Source organism: Pleuronectes platessa, chromosome 16 (genome assembly GCF_947347685.1).
Source record: "Pleuronectes platessa chromosome 16, fPlePla1.1, whole genome shotgun sequence".
Classification (NCBI taxonomy): domain Eukaryota; kingdom Metazoa; phylum Chordata; class Actinopteri; order Pleuronectiformes; family Pleuronectidae; genus Pleuronectes; species Pleuronectes platessa.
This window is the reverse complement of record NC_070641.1, coordinates 17,410,515-17,424,286: the sequence shown is the minus strand read 5'-3', so window position 1 is coordinate 17,424,286 and position 13,772 is coordinate 17,410,515. Positions and strand designations below refer to the sequence as shown.

Genomic DNA, 13,772 nt, shown 5'->3' with positions numbered 1-13,772 from the left:
GGGGGGGGGGGAGAGGGTCGCCGCGCTGCCGCTCGCAGACATCACCTCATCTTATGGTTTCAGTTGTCAAGAGATACAGTGTCATTTATACGAGAGAAAATATGTAGAAATATGTAGGCGGACACTGCACTGGTTAGCGGAGTCATACAACGCAGTGCGGTAATTCTAGTGTAGTTTTTTTTTAATGAATGGGTTATCTTTTTTATAATCTACAAAAAGTTATCTATACATTTGGTCACAGAATGTTACACAAATAAATTGGCAATAAAGTTGGCATCTTGCTGTCTGGCCAGTCTGACGATGCAGCTGAAGCGTCCATCAAGGGTGTTCTGCAGGTAATTTGGATTTTTTGTTTCTTGTGAAGAGGAGAATAACATGAATTCATACCAATATCAGTTTACAATCAAACCTTTTTGTGTTAACCTTGTGTAAACAGAGTCAAAGGACATTGTACAACAATGACACACATTTTTCCACAGTACCTGTCGTTCACTACTGAAATTCTGACACCCATTACTGGACTGTGTCTTCCTGTAGAGTGGTGATGTTCTCAACGTTCTTTTCACAGTCTGTCAAAACAAAATTAGAGTTACAAATGTTAATGCCCCACAACCCATTGCAGATACGGTTGTATTTGCACACCACATCGGATCAAAACAAAACTGCAGTCTGTGAAACAAGCAGTTTTGGTAGATATAAGGGAAATGCTAATATTTCTACATGAAACATATTCAGTCCCTTAAGCAAAATAACAATGATGGCAGGCCGCAACCTCGATGCCTTCGTCTGCTTTGCTTACAGACTAGTTTGCGGAGTCTCGTGCTGCCACCCACTGACCGATACATCATCGCTCTTTTCTGAAACTAATGAAGGCAAATTCACACATGTAGACAGAAATAAACAGTATAAATTAAAAGGTGTAAATATTGCTAACATTATGTTTGATGGGGGTCATCATTATACATAACAGAGGAAAACTTTGCACATGTATTCCTTAAATTGACTTGCCTTCCTGTGGAAAAAGTTGTTTTCCCAGTTAAACAATCACAGCAGGGAAGCATGATTGATCAAAATTCTTTCAGTGTGATATTAACTTGTATTTCAGCAAGCGTACTTTGGGGATGTAATAAAAATGTATATTTAGCACATTATATAAAATGGTGTTTCTGGTATGTAACTTAAAAGTACCTCTTTAATGGTAGGATCACTTCTCTCCCTCATCTTCCTCGTGGTACGTGGATGATGGTAGTGGGCTCAACCCGGCTTCTCTTTCTCTCCAGGCTGCCCTTCCTACTCTTCATCAAGCAAAACAAACTGTTCGGTCCAAGTTGTTGACGTTAATGAAACTCCTGTAGCTTCACTTGGATCCTCCTTGATTAAAAAACAAAACATAGCAATTGTTTTATAAAATGAATCGCAACTCCATAACATGGAAACATTATTGTCATAGTGCATACTATACATTAAACCAAATTGACCTGATATTGTGGAGTAATAGTAGAGAAATACACTCCTTATTAATCTAAAGCATTCATAAATCAAATTCATGTTTATATTTATATTGTAGCGTCCCTCAATGATGAGCTAAGCGTCTTGAACTGGTTTCAACAACCATGTATTCACCTCCCAGGTAGCACAGGCTACCGTGGGCTGAAGCATGTGGCTAACAATGGCGTATTAGCTGATGAACAGCGTCCATAGTGTGGATTGACGGACTCTCTCCGCACTCGGACTGTAAACCTAGATCGTAACGATCTTTAAAAACTAGGGCTGTGAAATGATTAAAATTTTTAATCAAATTAATCACAGGTTTCTATGGATTAATCATGATTAATCACATTACCGATTTTTTCGGAATATTTTTGTGAAAACAAGATTTATGACATTTAACTGTTCTTTTGTGCTGCAACTCAGCAGTTCTTCAGCAGTTATCATTGCTTTTCCATATGGAACATTAATATAATCTTCATCCTAAACAGAATTCGGGTTCCTTAGCCATTGTGTGGTTGAATAAAACTTTTTTTTTTAAATTAAACAGAAATTATTTGAGCTTCTTAGCCATAGGATGGTTGACATTTTTTATATTTTTTGTCACACAACCATTAACCACACCATGATACCTCGCCTCTAAAGGCCCTCTTAGCTACTCGGTCTTTAGCCAGTTGGTGAGGCAAACTAACTTGTTCAAATTCTCTGACAGTAAAGCTGACCGCTTCTTTTGCACAATGTGTCCGGCGAGTGAGTCTGGTTTGGCGCATTCCACTTGAACGCCCCTCGCCGAGCAACACATGCTTCGCGTTGCGGTGGTTAGGCGGTTATTGCTACGGTGAAACGATAACGTCTTCTCGCAGAGTGTGCATATAACCTTGGTTTTACTGAATGTTCGATCTTTGTTTTTTTGGAACACGATCTTCCCGTCCAGAAGGTCCTCAGGTTCATCAGAATTATCCATGTTGTTTGTTTGTTTGAATGGCAGCTGCCGTCTGACTGCATTACGCCGGGTTCACACCGGACGCGGTAGCGACGCCGAAGCGCCGCGCATTACTAATAATATCACATACTTCTGCTGTTATCAGCCTGCAGTAAAAACGGCATTTAATCATTTTTTTCAAGCATATACTTACTTGTTGCTCCAACATTAAGCAACAGCATCCCAACATGTGTCTTTTTTGGTGTTGTCTTTATACAACATATGCTGAGAATCAACAACTCAAGTTACTTCTCCACTTCAATTATTAATTTAATGTCATCCATGTTGAAGAAGTTCTCCGCTGTTAGCTCCGGTAAATGTCGGGTGTCGAGGGTAAATTACGTATTCTCCACTCAAGCCTATGTGGAGAATACGTAGCCCCCCCTCTCTTTTTTATCTTTATGACTGCTTGTGTGGCTGTAGTGGATGGGCAGAGGGGGACATTAAATAATGTGGTTGGTAAAAGTGGTAAAATTAAAACTCCAAGACAACAGAATGTGAATACAAAGTATGGGATGTATATTTGATCATTTATATCATATAAAATATGTCATCTATATCGTTTATAATCATTTTTCAGTGTGTTTCCTGTCGCGATACGCTCGCGTCAAGCGGAAAAAATAGACTCGACGCCGAAACGATCGCTTCACGGCGCTAGGCAGCCGCGGCACAACGCTACGCTTCAGCCTCCGGTGTGTTCAGCGCTGCGGTTTAACATGGGAGTGGATGGGAGCCAGAGGATTGGCGCTGCGCTTACGCCTCGCTTCGGCGTCGCTTCCGCGTCCGGTGTGAACCCGGCGTAGAGCGGCAACTAGTGCAGAGGCGGTGGAATTGGAAGGTCCTTCTGCGCATGCGTTAAATGCGTTAAAAAAAAAAAACGAATTAATCCTGTAATTTAATCATAACGCGTTAACGCGTTATTTTTCACAGCTCTATTAAAAACAATAAACTACTTACCTGACAGAAGGAAGATGACATCGTGGTCTTCCAAGCGCTCCGTGTTTATGACGCAGCCCCGAGTTAAAGGACTGGTTGTTTACAAATAGGGTTTTTACGACAGCCACACGTCATGTCCGCTCGTGCACTCGGTCCGGTCGCGCACTTGGGCCGGCCTCGGTATGAACAGACTCGCAGGATCCTTCTCATTAGAGATGTAATCTAGCCTCAAATATTACTATTATATAACATGAATAACATTCACGATCACTGAAGGACACCACGCAGGGACTGTGATTTAAACACCAGGCTGCGCCGTGGCATGGCAACCATCATAGCAACGATAAAAACATGCGTGATAACTATTAAAATATTTATCATAAGCACGAACTGGCTGAAGACTGTGGAAGCAAAGAGCACATTTCTCGCTAGAAATGGTGTCAGAATGTATTTTTATGCCCAAACTAAGTTACAAAATTATATTTTTATCTGAAAAAACAGGGAATCTCCGCCATGTTTTCCTCTCCGCAGACGGGAGCTTGAGAGTCACGTGACGTGAGAACACGCCAATGCAAAACAATGGGAGGACTAAATGTTACCATCTCACAATCTGAGAGGCCAGATTGTGAGATGGTAACGTCGTTCCAAGTGGACCAACGTTGCCATTGAACGTTTTCTGATGAGACTGGGTTGCACATTCACATTCACATGTTAGAACTTGAAAACGTTGCATTGCTCTGTGGTTCACGTTGGACCAGGACAGACCCTTCACACCGTCAGTGGTTATTTTTCAGTCTGTGTTGTTTCTCAGTTTTAAAGCTGGATTCATATTGGGACATTCCAGTGTTGCAGAGGCTTCACCTGGTTCCCTGCAGCTCTGCCAAAGGCTCTGCTGGAGTTGAAGTGCATCGGTATCTGCACAACAGGGCTGCAGCGATGTCACGTGATCGCCACGAGAGCTGGGATTGGTCCACTCGTGCTGCTTGTGTCTTCTACTGCATGTTTTTGGTGACTGCTGACGTTGAAGGAAACGACTTGAGGCTGGAGGCTGTTGGACAAAAAAGCAGCAGTAACTTACTTCTTTTTCAGGAGCTGGAAAAAATTGTATTCTGTGGCTTTTTTGTGTTGCACCTCACCTTCTCCTTATCTTATCTTATCTTCCCATGATCATCACATTGTGCTCACTGCGTGGAATCCTCCTTTCTTATGGGATTTACAGTAAATTAGTGCTGTGCCTGTTTGGTCCGGGTTGGTGATGCTGATTGCCGCTTTCTGTCAGGATTTGGGGAAGCAGATGGACCCAGGATGCAGGGGTTTAACAAAAATAGTATTTTAATATAAAGAGAGTCTTTAACCAGACAAAAACAAAACATAAACACTAAAGAGGAAAAACTGGATAACACTAAAGGGTGATAACTGGAGAGACAAGATCAGGACCGGAGATCAGGACGGGAGATCAGTACAGGAAAGCAGGACAGTAAAGCAGGACACAAAATCACCTAATACGACAACTAGTAACGATCCAACAAAGGACAAAGGGGAACACAGAGCCTTATATAGAGACACAGGAAGGCTGGGGTAATTACTGATTAGCCACAGGTTCAACACATGAGGAGTGGGGCAGACAATCACCGAGACAGGAAATGTACACACGACAAGCAGAAAACACACAAGGAAACGAGGCTACAAAATAAAACAGGAAACAGAAAACACTCTTAACGAAGAGACTGAAATCTACAAACTAAAATGACAGAACGTGACAGCTCTCTTTCTGAAACAGTAAAAGTGACTTGCAGTATCTGAGCTGTAAAAACCCGTCCACAGAACCTTGAAGCTGCGCCAGAGCGGCTGCACAAAGAGCTGTTCACCTGTTTGTTCAAATTTCGTTGACGCTTGACTCAGAACTCCTTCCTGAACAGCTGTTGTTGTCCTCAACATCACTTATAGTGCCTGTTTATTCAAAGCGTATCACTACACGAACAGATTGTGTGTACTTAGGTAATTTGCAATAAACATGCAAGCGATAAGATGCGTGATTCTCGAACTATGGAAGCCACAGACTGAGATTTCTGGCATTATTAGATATATTATATATTCAAGTGTTAGATTTCCAGGGTAACCCCATTGCAGCGATATTTCTTGCAACCATGTGAATTATGAAGGAGAAGAAGATACTTTTTTTCTTACGAATATTTGTTAACAACCCCAACTTGCTCTAAATCATGTGTTATATTGAGCATGAATCATCTCACGTGATGTGTTTATTTCTGATGTTTTCAAATACAGCCCGTGTACAACCACAGCTGCATTGCTAAACATTACATGCCAAGGACAAAAAAAAAAACGGTATTATATGGAGATGAAGATGTTTATTATGGGTGACATTTTCATCCACCAGCAACAGTTGGGGGTTTGCACACTTCACTGCAGATCCAAATCTTTTTTATGCTCACACACTGAAACCAGAACACAAATTACAAATTGGCCGCAGCAAAAATAAACAAAATATGAAGTGACATGGCTCTCGCTTATTGATTCCATGCTCTGTCAGTTATACCAGCTCCCAGTAGAACTCTTCCACGCCAGTCGCCTCTGTCACATATCGCACAGCAGGAGAAACACCGGCCTACATGAACGTGTTATGGATCCTTGCTTTCGTCTCTTTCAATTTGCTGAATGCAGGGCCTCAACTAACAGTTGGTTTCGTTACAAAGTAATTTACTGGTTATTGATCTAATTGTTGGTGAAAATAAAATATTGCAAAAAAGGGGGGGAAATTGCCTAACGAGGTAGATGTACATTTCTGTATTTAACTATCCTATACTAGTCAAAAATTCCGAAATATTATGGTTCCATGTATAACATGGAAAAGAAAATCTGACAGTTTTGCATGAAAATGGATTAAAACCAGTTAATCCTCACCGCTGTGGCTAAATAAAAGTAAAGATATTTAACAGTATTCAGGTGGCCGACTGAATTTAAAGACAATTGTACTGTGATCACTTGTTCTCTGATGGCTTTTGTTTAAATGACCGGATAAATCCCACAAATGTATAATTCACTACAACACTGATACCATTTTACTTCTTCTAGTAGTATTTTAGGTAATAAAATGAATGACATGTTTATATTTTAATTATGTGTTCGAATATATATCGAAAGGTTTGTTTAACTTTTTTTCACTTCAGCTTAAAAAATGTTAATGTTCAGGACAATTTGTAAAAGCCGAAGAAAACAAGTCTATGTCTGCATCTGCAAAGACGTCAGCCTCAGATCTGACAAAACACACAGTTAGCTGCACACAGAACATAGGATGCTTTGGCTTTTTGCTTTGTTTTTGCCATTTTCAACGCAGTTCTCAACAGCCTGTATCTATATCGGCCGTCCATATTTTCTTTTCCGTCTACTGCAACTGTCAGTTTTAACATCATGGCTTAGCACTATGTGACTCTCCGAAAGCGACAGTTCCCACAACTTCCTTTGCCTCAGACGTGTTGTTTTAACAGCTGCAGTGCCTCGTTGGAATAGAGACGCCTCTCAGTTGGAGGAGCCGCCATGTTGAGCTGAAGCCAAAAGGGAGAGGCTGAGGTTGCCAGATATAGCACCTCCACAGGAGCCCTCTCCTTCTTATAGTGCTCTTTCAAAGTGCATGCTTTCTTAAAATGATAATTGTAATAAAACAATTTCATTCTAAAAGTCTCAGATCAGAGAGCACTGATGAATTTTGTATTTAAGCAGTTCGGTTTTTATCAGAATGTAGATAAATGTATTAGTAAAATATAAGTCATCATAGTGGTAGTTTTAAGTGGCATTCTTACATCTGATCAACACCGTCAAACCCACTTTTCCGCTCACCTCACTGCACGTATACACAATATACTCGTTTCTGAATAGGTTTGTGTGAGTATAACAAATGTCCAATACTGTCCTCTGCTTGTACTGCGGTACACCGCCTCCTCTGTTCTCTGCCTACTCTGGTGAGTTAGCTCTCTCTACCTGCAGGGGGAAGGAGAAGTGGCAAGTGAGGATAGTCTGACAGATCTGATTTGTCAAGCCATTACCATGGGTACGTGCTCTGGTGGATTTTTTTTTTTTTCCCGGGCAGTGCCAGTGAATGAAATAAATATACGTCTGCATCAGCCCGCAAGATTTCTCTCATCATTCTCTACAAGCGTGTGCAAATTACTCGCAGTCAAAAAGGCACAGGAGAAAGCTCTGCTCCGAAACCAGAGCAGAGCTTTCTGTCGAAGAGAGCAACACACTTGTGCTGTGATAAAAGCATTAGTGTTTTCAATAGGGTGGAAAACAAAATGCGTGTGGAGGGCGAGAAGCCGACGGATGCGAGAGAAGAAGACGCAGGTCGGGCTGAGTCACAGAGAAGCAACAGATGAGCAGCAACTCAATCGTGCTGATAAAACGCCGTTTGTGACTCAGTCAAAATAGTTGTTACTTGTTGTTAAAAAGCCATTCAAGTTCAAACTATTAGATTCAACCCATCAGGTTTCACAGGATCAGGGCTGTAGCTGGTATGAGATCCTGTATCAAGGACTCAGTGAACTTTGAGCTCCGTGTTCATTCAAACCGAAAAGTGGCATCAAAATAGAGTCGGTGGTGTGTGGTCTCGCTTTGGGTGCAGAGACCAAAAACCGGGACTTTTTCGTTTTTGCCAGAAAGTAGTGACAAATGCCTTTAAAATGTCAAAGTGCTGCTGTGGGTGAAAAGTGGTGTGAGAGAGAATCTTCTTGATTCCTGTTATTTGTGAGTAATGGAGTAATATTCTTTCTTTCTCTGTCCGTCTGACCCACCATCTGTCTGTCTGTGTGTGTGCATGCACGTGCACGGACATACCTCAGGCACGAGTGTGTTTATGTTTAGACTTTTACGGGGCCCTAATGAGAGCCTTGACTGTCGTGGGGTTGTGTGGGTGGCAGGCTGGGGCTGTTTGTCTCGGCCCGTGTGACGTGCAGTCACCAGTCTGCGTTGACTCGATGAGTGTTTGAGGTCACGCTGTGGAATTCAGACGAGTGGGTGTGTGTGGTTGTGTGTGTGTGTGTGTGTGTGTGTGTGGTCAGCGTGGATTTCCCCTCTGTGGTTTTGGGCAAACTCGGTTGCTCAGAAACCCATGTGACAGTTCTTGGACTTTGGTCACTGGTAGCGGAGCGGTAGACGAAAACAGGATTTCTAGTCCACAGGCAAGTCATGGTTTCTTTTATTTCCTGTGTAGGTTGCATGGAAGAACAGATGCAATCCTCTAAACTCCATTAAACTTATTATTATTTCCACATCATATTTGAGGAATAGCTCATGCGTAACAAAGTATTTTAGTCTGAGTGATGACAAGCTTATAAAATCAGGAACCAGACTTTGTTTTTTGTGAAGGGCTCATGAAGTCACCTCCATACAATTGGAATAGAGTGGTGAGACTGTGACACCCCCCCCCCGACTGATCTCTGGCATTTTCACCAGCCCACTCTGTGACTGTCCCTGGCACAGCCGGGCCCTGCAGAAGACGGAGGCCCTAAATGTCACAGCGCCATCTTCTCCACAGAGGTGAGACAGCAGGGTTCCCTAAGTGCTGGTGTACCCACTCAGCAGCCAACGTTTAACGCCTTCGGAGGAGAGAATGGACGGCCAAAGTACCTGAATTAAAGCGTTTAAGATGAGATACTTTCGAAAGTGACATTCTCCATAAAAGCATTGTACCTACACATGATGACATCAGGCGTCACACACCATATCCTTATGTCTTCAATGCATTTGAAGAAACAAATAAGGAATATCCGCGAACACACTTGTCTCTGGAAGGCTCATAGTTTTCCATTTTGGTTCAAGGCGGCGGCTCCGCTCTGTGTTTTTGTAGTGACACAGTGTTTTGATTGAGACATTCCACCTCTTTGGTTGAGACTAAATTATTTAAACTATTTAATGGGTTGCAATAAACCTTTATTGAGACAGTCTCGGTTCCCAAAAGGACTAAAAAATACACTGAAACCCAACGAAAAGGAGGAAGTGCAATGGTTTAGATAGCGACTGTATAATATATGTTAAATAATTAAGTATGAGGTAAAAGTATGTTGTTAAGACTGGAATGACTCTTAATAGGAAAGATTTTCCCTATCCCTGTTTTAAAGTCTACAGTGAAAAACTGCATCCAGCTCCAATTACCTGGTAAACATGCTCAGAATATCTAGTAGGTATTTTGCTTGAGAAAAACAAGAGAATAAAGATGCTCCCAAGTGGCCCCCTCTCTGCAGGGGGACGTCTTAAAAGAACAACTGAAAACATTTACTTTGCAAAGTCGTAATAAAGAAAAGCACGCTAATGCACATGCATCTGATTTAATCATCTTCAACATGCTGTGTGTGTGTCTGTACTTGTAGCTACACCAGAAAAACGCATCATCGATGAATAACAGAAGTTTCATTCTCCACAGAATCGCATATATTATTGATGATGCTCCATGAAGCTCTGCTGGCACAGAAGTTCAAACAGCAGTCAGATGGAAGCAGCCACATTTATTACAGTCTGAGGTGTTTGCACGGAGCATGTGAACGCGGGGAAATCTGTTCTACTCACTCACTGTCCCGCGTTCAAAAGACTTGGAAAATAACACGGATTACAGATGTTTTTTTACGTCTCTTACTTTATAAACACTCAGATGTGGTGAATGAGGACTGGACAATAAAGAGTTCCTTCAGAGGCTCTGCGCATGTGGGCAGAGGCGGCAGAAACCAACTCCGCCGGACTGGAGAGCACGCTGTTTATTTCAGTCAGCCTCGTGGCAACGCATACAAAATCAATACAGAAGTCCGAAAAATCCATGAGGGGTAAAATGCTTCCAATACGTTTCCATCTGGCCGTCGTTTTTGCCCGGCTGCTTGATGCCATGAATATAAATCCTACAGTGATCCAAAAGCCATCAGTCACCGGTGAGTATTTTTCAGTTCAGAGCAACAGATGCCACATCTTGACTCTGCGTGTGCATCACAGAGCTTTGTCTCAACTCCACCTTTTGCTTTTTACATGCATGTGGATAAACACAGTCCCTCTCCTTGTACCCCCACTCTTTCCAGAACAATAACCCTAACAATGGATAATCCTCTACATGTTTTCTGCATGGCTCTGCAAAGACGCCCAGACTCACACAGTCCAATGAATATGTACAAGTGCAATGAGTTTTTTTCTAAGGCGGGATGATGGGCTTGGCGAGGTCTTTAATCAGCAGATTGGAGAGACAAGAAAAGTGCTGTGGGCCTAATTGGAATAATTCAACTGCTTACTTTGAAGTATAAAATAATACTCGTGCAGGGGGGGGAGGTTTGTGAAAGGTCAGCGCTAGAGGCAGCACACGTCCGCTGCTCTGAGATGTGGAGAGGCACACGGACAGATTATATTATTACTTGGATTTCTGTCTTTGATTAGCAGAGTAGGTTGATTACAACAAACCTGTGCATTTTTACCACTGATACTAAGATTAAACTATTTGTGTTCACTTTGTTGATACGGATTTCTCATTAAAAAGAAAGCACCACACGATTTTTAACTGTTGATATCAGACGTCCCGTCCACTGCTTTGATTAGACACTGATCAAACACGTTTTAATGTTGGTGGCTTATCGCTTTATTTGATCACTTTGACAAAATGAAACTACAAGATACGTTTTTAATCACCTTACTGGTTGTTAAGAATGAAATGACTCAAAGCCGGCCGAGGATATTCACCCAACTTCCACTACGTTAAAACCTGTTTTAATGTTGTGGCTGATCGCTGTATAATATAATCTATTTACTGATGTGTAAATCTGTTCCATAATATGGAAATAAACTGGGGGATTTAATCTGACCTTTTTCAATAAAACGATCCGCGACGTGAGAAAACAAAATAAGATTTGCAAATGCTGACTCAGATGTGCAAATGTGCTCTGAGAGATGTAAATGTATTCCCAAGGCGCCGACTGGTTTGATCTCGGCTGTGCCCAGTAACACTGTAGAGCTGCAGTGTTGTTTTTGGCAAGATGAGTCCACTCCATTGATTCTGTTTGGGGGAACTTACATTAACTGGACAGCACGGAGAGACCAAAACTGCAGTGTTGAGTACCACAAATAAATACAACCTACAACCTAATTACACTGTTTGACCTACTTATAGTTACTTTCAAGTTTTTAATATCGGGATAGACAAGTTCACAGTATAAAGACGTACATACGTAATCTAAGTGCACACTTGCAAATGGGGATATACATTTTATATCATATTATGTTTAGATTCTTCATTCATACCTAGGGTTGCAAAGGGGCGGAAAAATTCCGGTAAATTTCCTAAAAAAATTAAGTAAAACTACAAAGTGCTATAAGTAAGTGCCATTTAAATGCTACTAAATTGTTAGTTTAATTTACTTTGCCCATGTCTGATCTAGCCTATTTCTATTCATTTAACCATCAATTTTAAAATATTTTTAAAGAAGATTCCAATTGTTTGGCCAACTATTTATATCTCCGGCACTGCTTTAGTGTTTTTTTACAAGATTTTTTCTCATCTTATTTTACAGAATAATGCCACTTGCACTATCTTGTGTGTGGAGACATTATCACCCCAGCCAATGTAGAAGGAAAGGCTGTGTACATTTGCAAATACTGTGCGAAGACCTATGTTAAGAATAACACAAAGATGCAGAAGCATATAGTCAAGTGCCCAACGTTTCCTCAGGGCTCAAATCAGCCTATGACAAAACAAAATGTTTATATGTCTGTATATTAAAGGTAAATACAGTTAGTATAAATTTCCCACAAAATTTCCAATTTATTCCTGTTAATTCCTGTTAATTCCCGTTAATTCCAGTATATTCCCATTAATTACCATGGAAAGATTCCAACTTTTAATATTCCCGGAATGTTGCAACCCTATTCATACCTCAGTAAATACTTATCAAACAACCTTGGTAGAAATGAATATCACTAAATGAGTGATGAGCTTCTCTGGCAGTGATGGACGTTGTTCTGGTCTCCTTTGTTCACAGGCAGAGAGGCTGGATCAGGCAGCTACTCATTAATACAGTGTTCTTCATTAACAGTGCAGCCACCTCCTCCGTTACAGCTTGAAGCAACTATCTTCACGGATGACATCATCTGGGCTCTTAAGTAACTTTGGGACTTTGTGAATAACAATTTCTTTCCCCAGTGTGAAGGAGCTGCGACTGAAGAGAGAGATTTAGTGGCTTGTTTCTTTCCAATGCTCAGAAACTGGATGTGTTGTTATAGTAGGAATGTTGCGAGCTATTATATGCATTAATATTGTCGAGCGAATACATGTTACACAATGAGCCTGTTGGTTAGGAGACACTGGCAAATAAGATCACATGCAAGCTAATAAAAGATTTAACAGCAGCCGAGCGAAATAAAAACAAAAAAACATTAAAACAGTTTTCCTTTATTGAATATGATGAATAAAAAGTGGATGTTCACTGTGGAATTACACTGCAAATACAGATAAACGAGAGTCAAGTAGATGCATATAACATGATGCGGACAAGTGCAAATCCCCATGTGTGGTTTCAAAAAGCCAATTCCACGCTGTCCTTCAGAGGGCATTGAAATGCTGGACACAGCCTCAACCATTCGGTTGCTGCAGATCTGCAATGCTGAGGGCTGAATGCTATTTGTCATCATTTTCTTTTCAACAACACAATCTGCATCTATATGATTCATCTGACTTATGTGGCCCTTTATTATTATTTTCAAAGCTGTCCTCTTGTACACTGGTCATTCAGCTGCTGCCCGATGACTCACACACACGCATGAAGCTGCTCATGTCTCGTTATGTGCTCGGTACAACAAAAAAAAACTCTTTGTTGTCCTGTAAACAGTCTGTTGTTCAGCAGCTGCTTTTTCCAACACGTTGCTATGAACTTCTCCGTAGTTATGGAAAGTGTTGACATCACCGCTTACGTTCCAGCCGAGGCCTTGTGTGTGTTCCCTGGTCAGGAGGTGAAGCTGGGTTCTGACTCACAGGCTGAAAGTGTTTTGGATCAAAAATGATGTCTGTAAATATTTAGAAACTGCAGCACCTCGTACTCCAAAGTGTGAGCAGCTAAATGTTTTCGAAGGAGCAAACCTCCGCCATCCTCTTTTAAGACACTCTCTAGATCACTAACCAGGTCGGGACCCAGACCTGCACCTATGAACTAGCCTTTACAGCAGCCCAATCGTATGTGTCGTATATCAGCACATGTTCTGCTATTCAGCCAATCACGTCAACTCAAGTTAGTGGGGGAGTATACACTCACCTCTGCTGTGTCTCAATTCACGTAGGTCCGTACTCACACTTTTGCTATTGTATTTCATCAAACTACAAAATGAGGGGTCACAC

The 13,772-nt window shown here is 41.4% G+C and overlaps 2 long non-coding RNA genes across 2 annotated transcripts; one reads left to right on the top strand and one right to left on the bottom strand.

Moving 5' to 3' along the window:
* Nucleotides 1-392: 392 nt before the first annotated feature.
* On the bottom strand, nucleotides 393-3,539 carry LOC128458964 (uncharacterized). The gene is made up of 3 exons (XR_008342078.1): nucleotides 3,428-3,539; nucleotides 1,189-1,371; nucleotides 393-569 (listed from the first exon to the last, which is right to left on the bottom strand). It is a non-coding gene; the product is annotated as an uncharacterized LOC128458964 (long non-coding RNA).
* Nucleotides 3,540-8,430: 4,891 nt separating this feature from the next.
* Nucleotides 8,431-12,787, top strand: LOC128458878 (uncharacterized). The gene is made up of 3 exons (XR_008342069.1): nucleotides 8,431-8,956; nucleotides 9,840-10,335; nucleotides 12,424-12,787. It is a non-coding gene; the product is annotated as an uncharacterized LOC128458878 (long non-coding RNA).
* Nucleotides 12,788-13,772: the final 985 nt, after the last annotated feature.